The 12,922-nt window shown below is 35.6% G+C and overlaps 2 long non-coding RNA genes across 4 annotated transcripts in view; one reads left to right on the top strand and one right to left on the bottom strand.

Annotated features, from left to right (window-relative positions):
- The window catches only part of LOC146762848 (uncharacterized), an 88,622-nt gene that overhangs the window by 14,184 nt on the left and 61,516 nt on the right, over positions 1–12,922 (bottom strand). The gene's annotated exons all lie outside the window — the stretch shown is intronic.
- The window catches only part of LOC146762849 (uncharacterized), a 49,617-nt gene that overhangs the window by 21,119 nt on the left and 15,576 nt on the right, over positions 1–12,922 (top strand). For 2 of the 3 annotated variants that reach the window (XR_014931806.1, XR_014931807.1), the window contains 2 exons: positions 6,624–6,686; positions 10,370–11,357. This is a non-coding gene — a long non-coding RNA (uncharacterized LOC146762849). Of the gene's footprint in view, positions 1–6,623; positions 11,358–12,922 lie in introns of all 3 variants that reach the window. The other variant, XR_014931808.1, reaches the window with a different exon arrangement.

The raw sequence follows: 12,922 nt of genomic DNA, 5'->3' as shown, positions 1-12,922 counted from the left end.
AAGTCTAGTTGTCCACAGAAGAGCTAAGAGCAGGGCAACATTTTGAAATACAATTTCAGATTTAGCTAGATGTCATATCAAGCACTAGAACTTCACAGGGCCTATGATTCCAGTTTCTAGATGTTCAAAGGGCAAGACATATGAGGAACAGCTGAGATCTGCGGTGTGCTTGGCCCAGAGCAGAGCAGGCTGAGAGGAGGCCTGATGGCAGCTGCAGCTCCTCACAGGGAGCAGAAGGCTGTGCTGAGCTCTGTGACAGTGACAGGGCTTGAGGGAACAACATGGAGCTTTCAGGGGAGGTAGAGCGGAGTTAGGGACAGGTTCTGCTCCAAAGGGCTATGGGCACGGAACAGGCTGTCCAGAGCAGTGAGCACAGCCCAGAGCTGACAGATTTCAAAAAGGTTTGAATGTTAGATGTTCCTGTCTGGAGCTGGGAGTTGGACTTGGTGATCTTCAAGGATCCTTTCCAACTTGGGATATTCTGTGGTTCCATAATTCTGTGTCAATCACTCTGGCTGGCTATGACAGGAATTTATAGTGGGTGATGACACAGCCTTCTATTCACTTATTCAGACTGAATTCTTCTCTTCAGTCAAGTCCAGTACAGTGGACTTGCAGTGATGCAAGCACAGACTTTGTATAATGATCCTAATATTCATGCAGACCTACTGGAATATTTTATTCTTTTTGCACTTTGGCTAGTGTATTGTGTTGTATCCGTGCTGTAACTTATACAATCCCTGGTCTTTTCCTCCTTTTGTATTTTAAACAGATGTTGTAGCAGGAATCCTTGGTTTAAGTCCCTTGTCTTTTCATCTTTCTGCGTTTTCTTTTTTTCCGTTTTTTTTTTCTTTTCCCTTCATATTGCCAAATTTCATTTAAGTTGTATTGAAAGCTCTCAAGGTCATCCATTGCTTCCTCTGTGTTCATCTTAATCTTCTTTGGTATTGATAATGTCTCTGAGATTTGCTTCAGTGACACATTTCATTAACATATTCCTACTTATTGTGTCAAAGATCATTAATGAAAATACTCATTAAACCGCAAGACCATTCCTCAAGGAACTCTAGCAGCACTCTTTGTTCTGCAACCTCCATTTTCAATACAGTTGTTACTTGTTTGTCTGTGTGTGAATGACTTCTTTTTTTCCAACCTTCCATATTCATGAAGAATTTTTTTACAAGTAATTGATCAAGTATGTTGATGCAACCCAAAGTTGGTTCAGGCAATTTGATGTCCTTTCCTCAGACGCCTTCTTCCTCAGATCAGTCACTTTATCAAAGATATTTATTATGAAGTTGTTACAGTGTACGAAACCTTAAAAAAATGTGACAGGAATTGATATGTATCATAGAAAATGATATAGGGAAAGTACAGTACAAATGCCTTTATTTTTCCTTTTTTAGTTTTTTTTTTTTTTTTTTTTTTTTTTTTTTTGTGTGTGTGTGTGTGTGTGACACTAAATTATTGTGTGCTATGTTCTTCTTCAATAGTTTGGTTTGGTGCCCAGTGGCATTTTCAGTGCTTGTTACACTTCCAACAAAAGTAGAAATCTTTATTTTGCACCTGTTAAGAGAAAACTAACCTGATTTCACAGTGCACAGCTGTCAGAACACTCACACGGCAGAAGAAAAAGTGCTTCTCACTACCAATAAGCTCTGAGAAGTATTTTAAAGCAGATCTTTAATTACGCTTGTCAGTTCTGAGCCTCCAGTCCAGAAGTGTTAAAGCAGAATTCTAAGCAAAGAAATTATTTTTGATGTTGTGGCATGAACATAATGTGGTTATCAAGCTGAGACTTTTACCTTTTCAGAAAAGTAAGCAGGAGAACATTTAAGCCTAAAAAGCATGCTATGTCTAAGTAAATGAACTAGGAATATGCTGATACTGGAAGTCATCTTATTACCCAGAAGTTTAAATTAACTTCATTTTTATATGAGAAAACCAAGGAGATGGAGTGGGTTTTTTTCTTTTTTTTCGAACATAAGTTGGAACTTTTGGTCTATAAGTTACAATTAGGTTAGTAAGCTAGCTGAAAATCAAGTTACAGTAATAATGTTGTACTACTAAGTATACAGTTATTCTTAATATAAATGGACATTTTATGCATGTAAGCATTGTATTCTCTGAGTTAAACAAGTCTTACCTAGAAAATGAGGGGAGAATGCAAACATTCCCTCACATTCCCTCCCATGCTCTGCTGGACCTGTGACTGTAATAAATTTTGAGTAACTAGCCCTACCTAATTTGGTGGTGAGGTAGGTTATAAGCTCTGATTTACCTTATTTGCAATTAGAAGTTTGTACAGATCCTGTTTTTAGGGCAGCCCTTGCCCCAGATCAATAAGAGAGGCTTTCTGAGGAAGGGATGAGCATCTTTTGCTTTCAGGTATGTTTTGTAGCTTCTCTGTGCTGGAATTTTTTTTTTTTATTTTTTATTATTTTTTTTCATTTCCCATTACATATTTTTAGGCTGCTGAGCTGAATAAAATGAATGAGTTTTGCTTTTACACATTTTGGGCAATTTATATTCTTTTTGTAAGTGCACAGTTTTAATCACATAAATAATTCACAACTGTCTGTCTGGATCAACATGTAAAGCACTAAGCTTTCTTTATATATCATTTTAAGCCTACCCAGTAGGGGAGTCTGTCTGTTCCCAACTGCTACTGCAAGCCAGCATGTCCAGTCAGCATGACACTATTGTAAAGACAGGGTGTACAATTCTTGGATGTGTAATTGCCTGTGTATGAGAGCTCTGGTGCACAGCAGGAAAAAGCAAGTTCCCTTTGTTGGTGTGGTATGACGGTCAGACTGCAGTCAGAACTTCATAATCATGAGAAAGTCCTGCAATGACAAAAAGAATATATGTCTACTTGGTTTCACTGGCTCATGTTGCAATTAATTATTTCACACACCAAATGGAGAGAGTTCAAAAGGAACCTCTACATACACAAAATATCTGCCATCATGACTCTCTTTCCTATCTTAAGATATTCTCCACACGTGACCTTAAAGATTCAGAAGATCCATTATTTTTTAAGTTTGTAAGATTGTGATCCAGCCCATAATTTGGTTATGCAAAATCCTGATTTAACATCTGTTAATTGTTTTTGCAAGCTGAGCATGCCAGCATTTGCTGAGATGAAGGTGATAAAGTAGAAGTTTAACAGCAAACAAATATTTTCGATGACTTCATGGATCTGGTGGTAGAATATAAAGCAGTAAGCGTAGTGGGGGATTTGGAGACCAGCATTAGAACTCAGCACTCAGAACTGAGTGCAAAAGAAAGTAAATGGTGTTTGATGTTCAGTGGTGCTAATTTTCAATAAGAATGGCAATAGTATATGGTAGCGAGCAGAAGAAATACCAAGAGAAAAAGCATTTTTTTCACTTGAAATAGGGAAAAAGTAGATTAAAGTACATCCAAATATGGATGCGTTCAAGTCAGCCTGGAATTATGAGTTTAATCTTCAGATACTGGGAGAAACAGTTTATGTAGACTGAGTAGATGAGTGTGATAAAGAAAAGTGGAAAATAGTGAAACTATGCCACTCTTCTAAGACCAGACAGCTTAAATTCAATCCCCCAGGGGGGAAAAATAGATGTGTAATATAATTATTTTTAAGTAGCTGGAAGATAACAAGCAGATGAGAAACAGATAACAGATTTGTCAAAGATAACTTGTGTCAAACTCAGCAGCTTTTCTTCTGTAAATAAAGTAGCAGATATCATAAGTAGAGGAAGAGTAGTAGATATCATATATCCTGATTTCAGCTCTTATTCTGGTATAAATCAGAAATGTGGAACTTATTTCCTGAAGCAGAAAATGCAGCTTGATATCTAGTCCACTTAAGTAGTTCCACAAAAGCATTATTGTAACTCAGAGAATGCAAACACCAGAATAACAAATCTTCAGTTGCTTGCAACCAGAAGAAATAACCAGACACAACAGGATGAATGAAGTATTAATGAATACATTTTATCTGAGGTTTGGTGAGTTGTTTGAATGTTACCTATGCAAAAGTACAGTTTGCAAAACTCTTCTTAGAATATCTTGGGCTTCTCAGTGGGTGCATTTTACATAGAAGGCTATATGAAGTAGCTGTTCAGCATTTCCATGTCTCCTAAAGTCTTTTTTTTTTTTTTTTTTTTTCCTTTTTGCAAGGTGAACATCTAAAAATAGAGACACCAAAAATCACCAGTCATTTCCAATTTGACTTTCATAAAGTTTTAAACTTACAGAAAACTTTATCAAAATTAATAGAAGCTATTCCTGAATATCCGAGAGAGTTTTTTATTTAATTATTATTTTTGTGGATATTTATTTATTTATTTAGTCTTTGTTACTTTGAATAATGTAAGGTAGCAAAAAGATCCTTAGCATGTTGGTACATATAAGTCAGAAGTCATTAGAGATTTTTACCCTCTGGAGTGGACAGTTTTGAAATTTGAATCTAATTTTCATCTTGAAATATATACATGCCAAATAAGCCACATAAAGTGTTTTTATCTTCCTTGATTATAAACCTAAAATATATATGTACATTTTTTAATTTGTCATTATAGAATGAGATCCTCTGCTGAAATTAGGGTGTGCACTCTTTCCCTCATTTATTGTTTTCTTCCTATTTTCTCACTGTAATTAAGACCTCCAAAGTTCCTGTGGTCCTTCTTTTTCAGAGGTTGCTCTACTCTCTAACAGTTCAATAACGTTCAACAGTCTTTGATAAGAAGTCTGTGCAACCTGTAGGCAACAAGGCCCATATATTTTGAATCTATTGTATTGAATCTGAAAGATTACTTCTTCTGGTCACAGAAATTAGAATTAGTGTATAGCAACAGGACAAGAAGTAATGGCCTGAAACTGGAACACAGGAAGTTCCCTACTAACATGCAGGAGAATTTTTGTATGGTAAGGGTGATGGAACACTGGAACAGATTGCCCAGGGATGTTGTGGATTCCCCTTCTATGCAAATATTTAAGACCTGTCTGTATGCCTCTGTGTGTGTAATTTCTTAAGCAGGAATTACCTAGAATTCTTCATCTACTGAATTATTCTCTCACTCCTATCCATATGTTCAAGACACCAACTCATAACCTCCTGAGATATGCTCAGTTTCTCAGACCCTTCTATTCCTTGTAAAGGAATTTAATATTTCCATAGCAATGCCAGAAACTCTGTCAGCTCCTTCCTGTTCAAATCAAACAAGCCCTTGTTACAGAAAGTTAAATCCTGATTTGGAGTTTGCTGTGGAGTTTGAAGACCTAGTAGCCGACCAATCACAGAGAACTAAAGCAAATTCAGTATCTTCTTAGAAAGTGTCTATAACAACTTCATTGTGAAAGGTGCCTATTGCCTTATCTTAGTCATAATTTACAAGATATTGGTAGTTCATTCAAACAGAAAAAAAAAACCCAAAAAACAAAAACAAACTGAACTGCTTACATAACATTAACAGTTACACTCCAAAGAGGTGAAGTTCAGAAGTAGAAGATTGAAACTGTCTCCCTAAGAATCATTTGTTGCTGGAAGGCAGAAAGTGTGAAAATAGAGTTTAAGCAGTAATGAATCCCTGAACAGACCTTAAGCATTAATGAGTGTGGAAAATAAAGTGTTTTTCCTAGCTTTTCTCCTACAAAAACTGAATACAGGCAGTTCTTTTTGACAAGTAACTCTTATAAGCCATTAGAACCATGTTGACCATTTTTGATGTTATAAATGAAAGTTGTATTCTTTTATTTTTTGAATTAAATTGTTTTGACTGTCTGTTTTCCCTGCAGCCTGGCTTGAGTGAAAAGCAATTTATGAACACATTATCCCATAGGATCTTAAAGTCAGGGTATAGGAGCCTTCATTCACCAAGCCAATATGATTCTCCAAGGAAGCTGAAGGTAACAAGAAACACACAGCTGTGCAGAATACTTTAGGAGCTGATAATGCATATGTTCTTTTCAGAGACATTACTAGCTAAAAAATATCTTGACCTGAGCTGTGACATCAGAAACAATGCCGAAATCCTGAGGATTAATGAAATGTTTGTATGGATTTGTGCTCAGCTGTCTGTCTCCCTGTAATGGTGTCAGTTAGTCCTCCTGGACCTGATAGATTTGTTCATGCTATGAACAAAGTTAACTCCTCTTTCTCACAATCCACAGGAGTTAATTGTGCAGCAGGCAGTAAGGTGCTGTGTTAGGTGCCTGCTCATTCTGTCTCACTTTTACCTTCTCAGATCTGTGCTTTTGATAAACAGCTTTGTTCAGGAAGGAAAATAAAATATACTGTAGACTGAAGTAATCCTTAATTACTGAGAAAGATTTTATTCTCCACTAATTTCACATAAAATCATATTCTCCACAGATGCAGTGCAATCTTTTTTTTTCTCTTCTAGCCAGTGTCTCTTTACAGCAGAAGATTCTATACCTCAGAATGCTGAAGTAAATGTAGATCATTTATTTAAACAATAAGACTGCCATTTTGTCTCCTGGTTTTATGTGACAGTTATGAACCATTTGAACACTTTAATGTGTATTTAATTGTGCTAAACCTGTTGGGTTAAGTAGTTTACTGTATCATTAAAAAAGTCAAGTATTTTACGATATATTTTTTCCTTTGTCAATAGGCAAATGATGGAAAATTAAGATGGAGAAGAGCTGACATTGGACCTGACTCAACATCTTCTGTGGTCTGTGGAAAATGCTCTGCTGTCTTTTATAATACAAAAATTCAGATTGTGAGATGTTATGTTTGTCAATGTAATGTGCCCTAGTTGTTTGAAAGTTTGATAAAAGCCAGTTTTATTATATCCCTATAAATACTGGTTGTAATTCACTCATTACCTATACATTTTCTAGACTGATATAGAGTCTTTCAAATCACAATCTAAGCAACTGCACGTTAAAGAAGTACCAGGTATTTAACTCACAGTGTTTGTTCCTGAAGGTACACACTTTCTCTAAAATTACTGTTGTAAATATGCTGTTGAATTAGCTAATATGCTGTTTGAATTAGCGTAGCTTGACATTTCTGTGCGACTTTTCATTCTAATTATGTTTTCAGAAGATTTTGCCATCCACAAATATTATTGGCAGTTATTTGACATTCATATCTGCGTATTGATAAAATATTTTAATAATCTCCTAAATCTGACCCATGTAAAATCTCTGTAGACACATTATCTGTTGATAAAAAGCCTTCTTGTTTTGAGAAGTCATTCTACTGTTGATGACTTTAATTTCTGATGCATTTACATTGTTAATCTAAGACTCCTAACCCCCAAATCATAATTTTAAAAATCAAGATGCCTAGAAATTTCTGAGAATATTTTTAGACATGCCTATATATATATATATATATATATATATAATATATATATACATACAGAAATAATTTCTGTAACTGCCAAGTAGAAAATATACTCTGTGTGTAGCAGTCTATGAACAGAGTATTATTTCTGAGATATTCTGTATACAGAATATTCTGCTTTCAGTGAAGATAATTAAAGATACTTCTGTACACACTGCACAATTCTTTCACTGCTGTGTATAGAAAGCTGATGTTTAACTTTTCTTCTGCCCCAATACCTAATGGACTTCTGATGTATTCTGTACATATACAATTTGACCTTGAAACTCTCTCTGCCTGAGTAAAGAAGACTTTGAGAAGAAATGTTATTCATCAGCTAGAGCATAGTACAACCATTCTAGAGCTCTAAGATCAGTTTTGACATTAAGTTAATACACTATGCTAGGAGAATCACATCTTCTCTGGTCAAGAGTGAAACAGTGATTACATCTACCATCTATTTAATAGATAATAATAGAAGAGTCATTCAACACTGGAGAATTAGTTTGTGAGTTTCAGAAGGAAGACAGAAAATGGCGTTGCCAGGTGTTATCTAAGGTGGAGTCTTGCAAGGAACAAAATCTATTGCCAGCTTCTGTCTGAGAGTCTAAGATCTGACCATTGAAGCATACTAGCTGCAGAGAACACATTCTTGAAAAAATCTCACAAAATACTCATAGTTTAAACAAAATAAAATAACATAATAAAGAAATTTTAAAAAGAGTACAGAATGTATGTACAGAAGTATTTGAAGTATTTCTCTTTAAACAGATAAGCAATGCAGCATGTCATATTCACTGGGTGTTAATCGTATTGCTCATAGACAGCAGAAATCTTTTAGATGTTGTGGTAATGAAAGCATAAAAAAAAATGAAAGTAGCTAAATTTATATCCATTAACTATCACAGATTCATTTTTAAGAGCTTGTTAGAAATTCTTGTTCAAAAATGTTTTTTAAAGTAAGAGACAATATTCTCACAGACAAGTTCACATTTGAATAATACAATTATAAATTTGATTTTGTTTCCTTTTCATCTCTGGATTTGTCAATTCTTTTTTTTTTTTTTTTTCTTTAGACTGGACTTTTTCTTACTTTCAGGAAAAAAAGAAAAAAGAAAAAAAAAAAGAATAAGACAAAAAGATAACAAAAACCAACAATCTAAACCAACACTCTCCCCCTCCAAAAACAAAAACAAAAACAAAACAAAAAAACAACACTAATCAAAACAAAACAAAACAAAAATACACCAAACACATATTTTGTCACAATATTCACAATCTCTCAAATTTCTGTTATATGAATTGATAAGAATTATAAAGGAAAATGTATCTCTTTTGGTCACATTAATCAGATGTTTTCTACAGAAACAATTCACTATATTTAGGAAAACCCAAATAATTATTGATATTGATGTAATAGACTTGAATCTTTTATCTGACTGACTGTTTCTACAGGTAAGTCATAAGCTAAACAATGAGAAGTTGAAAACAAAGAGTTCTGCATAGACTTTGGAAGACTGTGAGGAACAAGAAAAATAAGGTTGATAGCAATCAATGGAAAGTTTAAAGTTTTTAGTTAGAACCCATCAAAACATATAAGACTCACTGTAGAATTATGTTCACACAATTAATTTTGTCAGCTGCTGAATTATGAAACATGAACACAGGCATGATGACTTTGATTGAGCCCTTATGCAGGGATGTCATTCGGGTCCTGAGAGTTAGTTAACTAGACTGAACTGGAGCTTGTTTGTTTTGACCCCATGATCTCCAAGATTTTCAGTGAACAAGGATGACATAGAAATGATGTTATACAGAATAGGATCTAAAATATTATGACTTTTGTAGGGCTTTTGTTTACACCGGCTAAAATGTTAGTGATACAGCCTATAACAAATAGCAAATGGCCTATCCTCTTTAGTTAGCAGATTTTTGAAGAGTCCATGTACACACTCCTTCATCTGATCATGCTCAGTATTTACTACTGTGAGACAGACCTGGCAAATCTTTTTTGATGAGGGACCCTTACTAGATTCAAGTGAGCATTCCTAATTGAAGATTGGTAACACTGTCTTGGGTGGATCATATTTTAAGGTGCCTACAGATTTATGCCTTTTCCATTACCATTCTTGTTAAGAGTGTCACTAAGTTCTGTGTTTTTGTTGGGGTGTTTTCTGTTTGTTATGAGTCTTAGTGTCTTACTGCATCCTGGAGAGCAAACCTAGATGCATTCTTCAATGTGTTTCTTAATTTTACAATAATAAAATATGTATGCTATTGCAAATATCAGTTACAGATTGCCTTTTCTTCCAGTCAAAGTGAATTAGTCAAAAATAGCTTCCCGTCTCATTGATACTAATGCCTTCATACTGATTTAGCATTGCCAGATCTCTAGAGCTCCTCCCATTTCACATCTCCTCTAAAATCTCATTATCTAAGGAAATAGTTTTTATACTTTGTTACCACATAACTTAACTCCGCCAGTTAAATGTATCAAAATAGAGCTGGAACATTATGAGGGTGTAGCTCACTTCTTACATGACCTCCAACTATGTTAACAGATTTGTAAGCATCCACATGTGTTTCAAAGGTTTTAATCTCAACTTTAAAAATTCTCCAATGTATTACTGTTTGCGTTAGATGGAATCCATCAGAACAAATATGATAACTTTTGTTCAGAAGAAAAATATTTGGAGTGAACTTGGGCTTTTTCTGCTTTAAGAAATCGGTGGTGATGCTTGACTTCTGAAAGGTCCCTGAGATCATTAAGAAGCTGAAGTAGTTATTTGTGAAGCAAGTGGTGAAGCACGTTTTCATTCAGATACCACTGTCCACACAAAAACACCCTTTTATTCCTCTCAATGGTGGCATATTGTTTACAGATTGAGTAAGAAATGAAAAGATGGAAAAAATATCTTCTGAAGCACTATATTCTCAGCAAAGGTTAAGGAGGAGTTCTGCTTTTCTTGCTTGTTAAGCTTTATTTTCTTTTCTTTTTATTTATTTATTTATTTACTTTTTCAGAGCAAGGAAGAAGGACACATGCAAGAGTGATTTCTGAAGAGCTGCAAGGAAGCTTTCTCCTTTACATACAGAATGGGGCTACAAGAGCCATTGTTGCCTCTTCTGGTTTTACCATTTCTCTCAGAAGATGAATTTTGGCATCTCAGTTAAATATAGGGGACATTGTGCAGGTTTATTACTTTGGGATGAAAGCAGAAGCCAGAATATTTGGTTATACTCTGTACCACATTCTCCTTATGTATTCTACCCCTGCTGAAATGTGTTCTTCCTGTTTCTACCTGTCCACTATGCTGAAACATAACCAAAATTTGAGCCACTAATCACCCCCATACTCTCAGATACTGTCTACCTGTGCAGTGTTTGTTTCCTTTTACCTTCTTTGTATGTGCCTCGCTTCCTAAGATCTTTTAAAATATACATGCCAGGCAGCACTCAGGATTGATTTACATGTACAGTTCATTTGTGCACAGAGGAGCAATCACACCAAGTTTATATACAAGCCATCATTAATCTGTTCAGCAGTGCATTCCCATGTTAGCATGGAGACTCATTGACTTTCCAGAATCACACAGGGAAAAATTCACTGCTGTTACAAGGGCTTTGCACCAGTTTTCCCCTCTGTGTTATGTGACTAGTATTATCTACTTACCATCAGGAGGCTGCATCTCTGACACTCAGTTCATTAGCATTTGTGGAATACATTAAAAACTCAAAATGAAGTATTCTATCTGCACACACACACACAGAAAGGCACAAAAAAAAAAAAAAAACCCCAAAAAAAAACACTGCTAAGAATATATATGTATATATGTAAATGTTACTCAGTGAACTGACTCTTTTCATTATCAGTGGTGCTTTTCCTTGACTATTCTCACATTTTTGAATGTCTTCAGATCTATAACATCCCACATTCATTTTGTTGTCCATTTCTTTTTCAGTTGCAAGCTCAGAACATTTTCATCAAGATATCAAAGGAAACTAAACCAAGGTGAGAAGTGTCTGCAGTTTTTCAGCTTCACCATATTTTGAGTGCAGTAGGATTATTTTGCTTGAGAAGTATTCTATTGTTCCCTGTCTCCAAAACAAAAAGATGAATATATATATGTACATATATATATATATAAATCCCCTTCCTCGTATTGCTTATTTCTACAATTTTTTGAGTCAAACTGACATACTCATATTCTGATAGATATTTTTCTGACTGATATATCTTCAGAAATATAAAACAATTGAATAGCCTATGAAACAGCACTACTTATTTTTCATATACATTAAGATCACAAAATCTGCTCTTTCTTATTTTGGTATTGTTGTTTTTGATACTTATAGATATTTCAACCAATATCAATTGACTTGTGAGCATTCAGTCACATGAATTCCCTTAAATACTTTACATATGTCCAATTTGTAGTCTAGGCTCCCTGTGTTGTAAATGAAAAGATATATGAATCTCTTTGAACAAGTCTTTTCCTTCCTAGGACTGTCTGCTCCTGTAGCTTCATTTAAAGCAAGGTTGCTCTACACCTTATAAAGCACCTTATATGCTCTATATCTTATATGGTGGCTGACTGAGGCTTCTGTTGATATCCCTTGCATATCACAACCTTATTTGAGTTACAAGGTTTGCAATAGACCATGGTTTAAGAAACATGCTCTCATACTCTCCACTTCTGCCTCGAAGAAAAGGACCTAGGAGTGCTGGTCAGCAGCCAACTGAACACAAGCCAGTATTGTCCCCTTTCATGCAGCACTGGTAAGACCACAGATCAAGTACTGTATTCAATTTGGGTTCCTCACTGATACTGAGTTGCTGGAATGTATTCAGAGAAGAGCAACAAAGTTGGTGAAAGGATTAGAAAACAGAAGATCTGAAAAGTGGATGAGGGAAATGGAGTTGCTCAGCCTGGAGAAAAGGAGGCTGAGGGTAGTCTGTTATTCTCTGAAACTATCTGAAAGGCTGCAGACAGTTGGTCTCTTTTTCTCAGGTGACAAGTGACACTATGCAAGGAAATGGTTTAAAGTTGTGACAGGGAAAGTTTAGTTTGGATATTAGTAAGAATTTCTGAATGGAGAGAGTGCTTGTGGATTGAAACTGGCTACCTAAGGAACTGGTGAAGTCATCATCCTAAATGATGGCTAAGCAATGGGTGGATGTATTTCTTAGGTTTAGTAGTGGCCTTGTGTAAGAGGCCATGTTTTTTACACTATTGCCTCAAAAGTTTGCTGAAATGGACAAGTTCAGGCAAGTCCTGACCAAGGTTCCAGAAATCCCTTTGTCTGAGACACACAGAAGGACAAGCCCTGAGAAGGGGATGAGAAATCCTTTGTCCGAGGGACAAGTCCAGGGGCAATGAGAGCGAGATAAGATGCGGATGAATGGCCCTAAAGTGGTCTTTTGTGTGGGCTTATCTCAAGGAAGACGGCCATTTCCGAGGAATTCACATGACTCTGATCCGAGCCTTCCAGAAATGTCTCAAAGGCTGGAAAGAAGGATAAAAAGGGCATGGACAAACCCCGAATTTAGGTTTTCTGACACCAGATGCCTCAGTA

The sequence above is a fragment of the Coturnix japonica genome, chromosome 1 (genome assembly GCF_054131305.1).
Source record: "Coturnix japonica strain WE chromosome 1, WE-NBRP24, whole genome shotgun sequence".
In the NCBI taxonomy this organism is placed as follows: domain Eukaryota; kingdom Metazoa; phylum Chordata; class Aves; order Galliformes; family Phasianidae; genus Coturnix; species Coturnix japonica.
The sequence above is the reverse complement of the archived record's forward strand: the minus strand, read 5'-3'. Positions and strand labels throughout refer to the sequence as shown.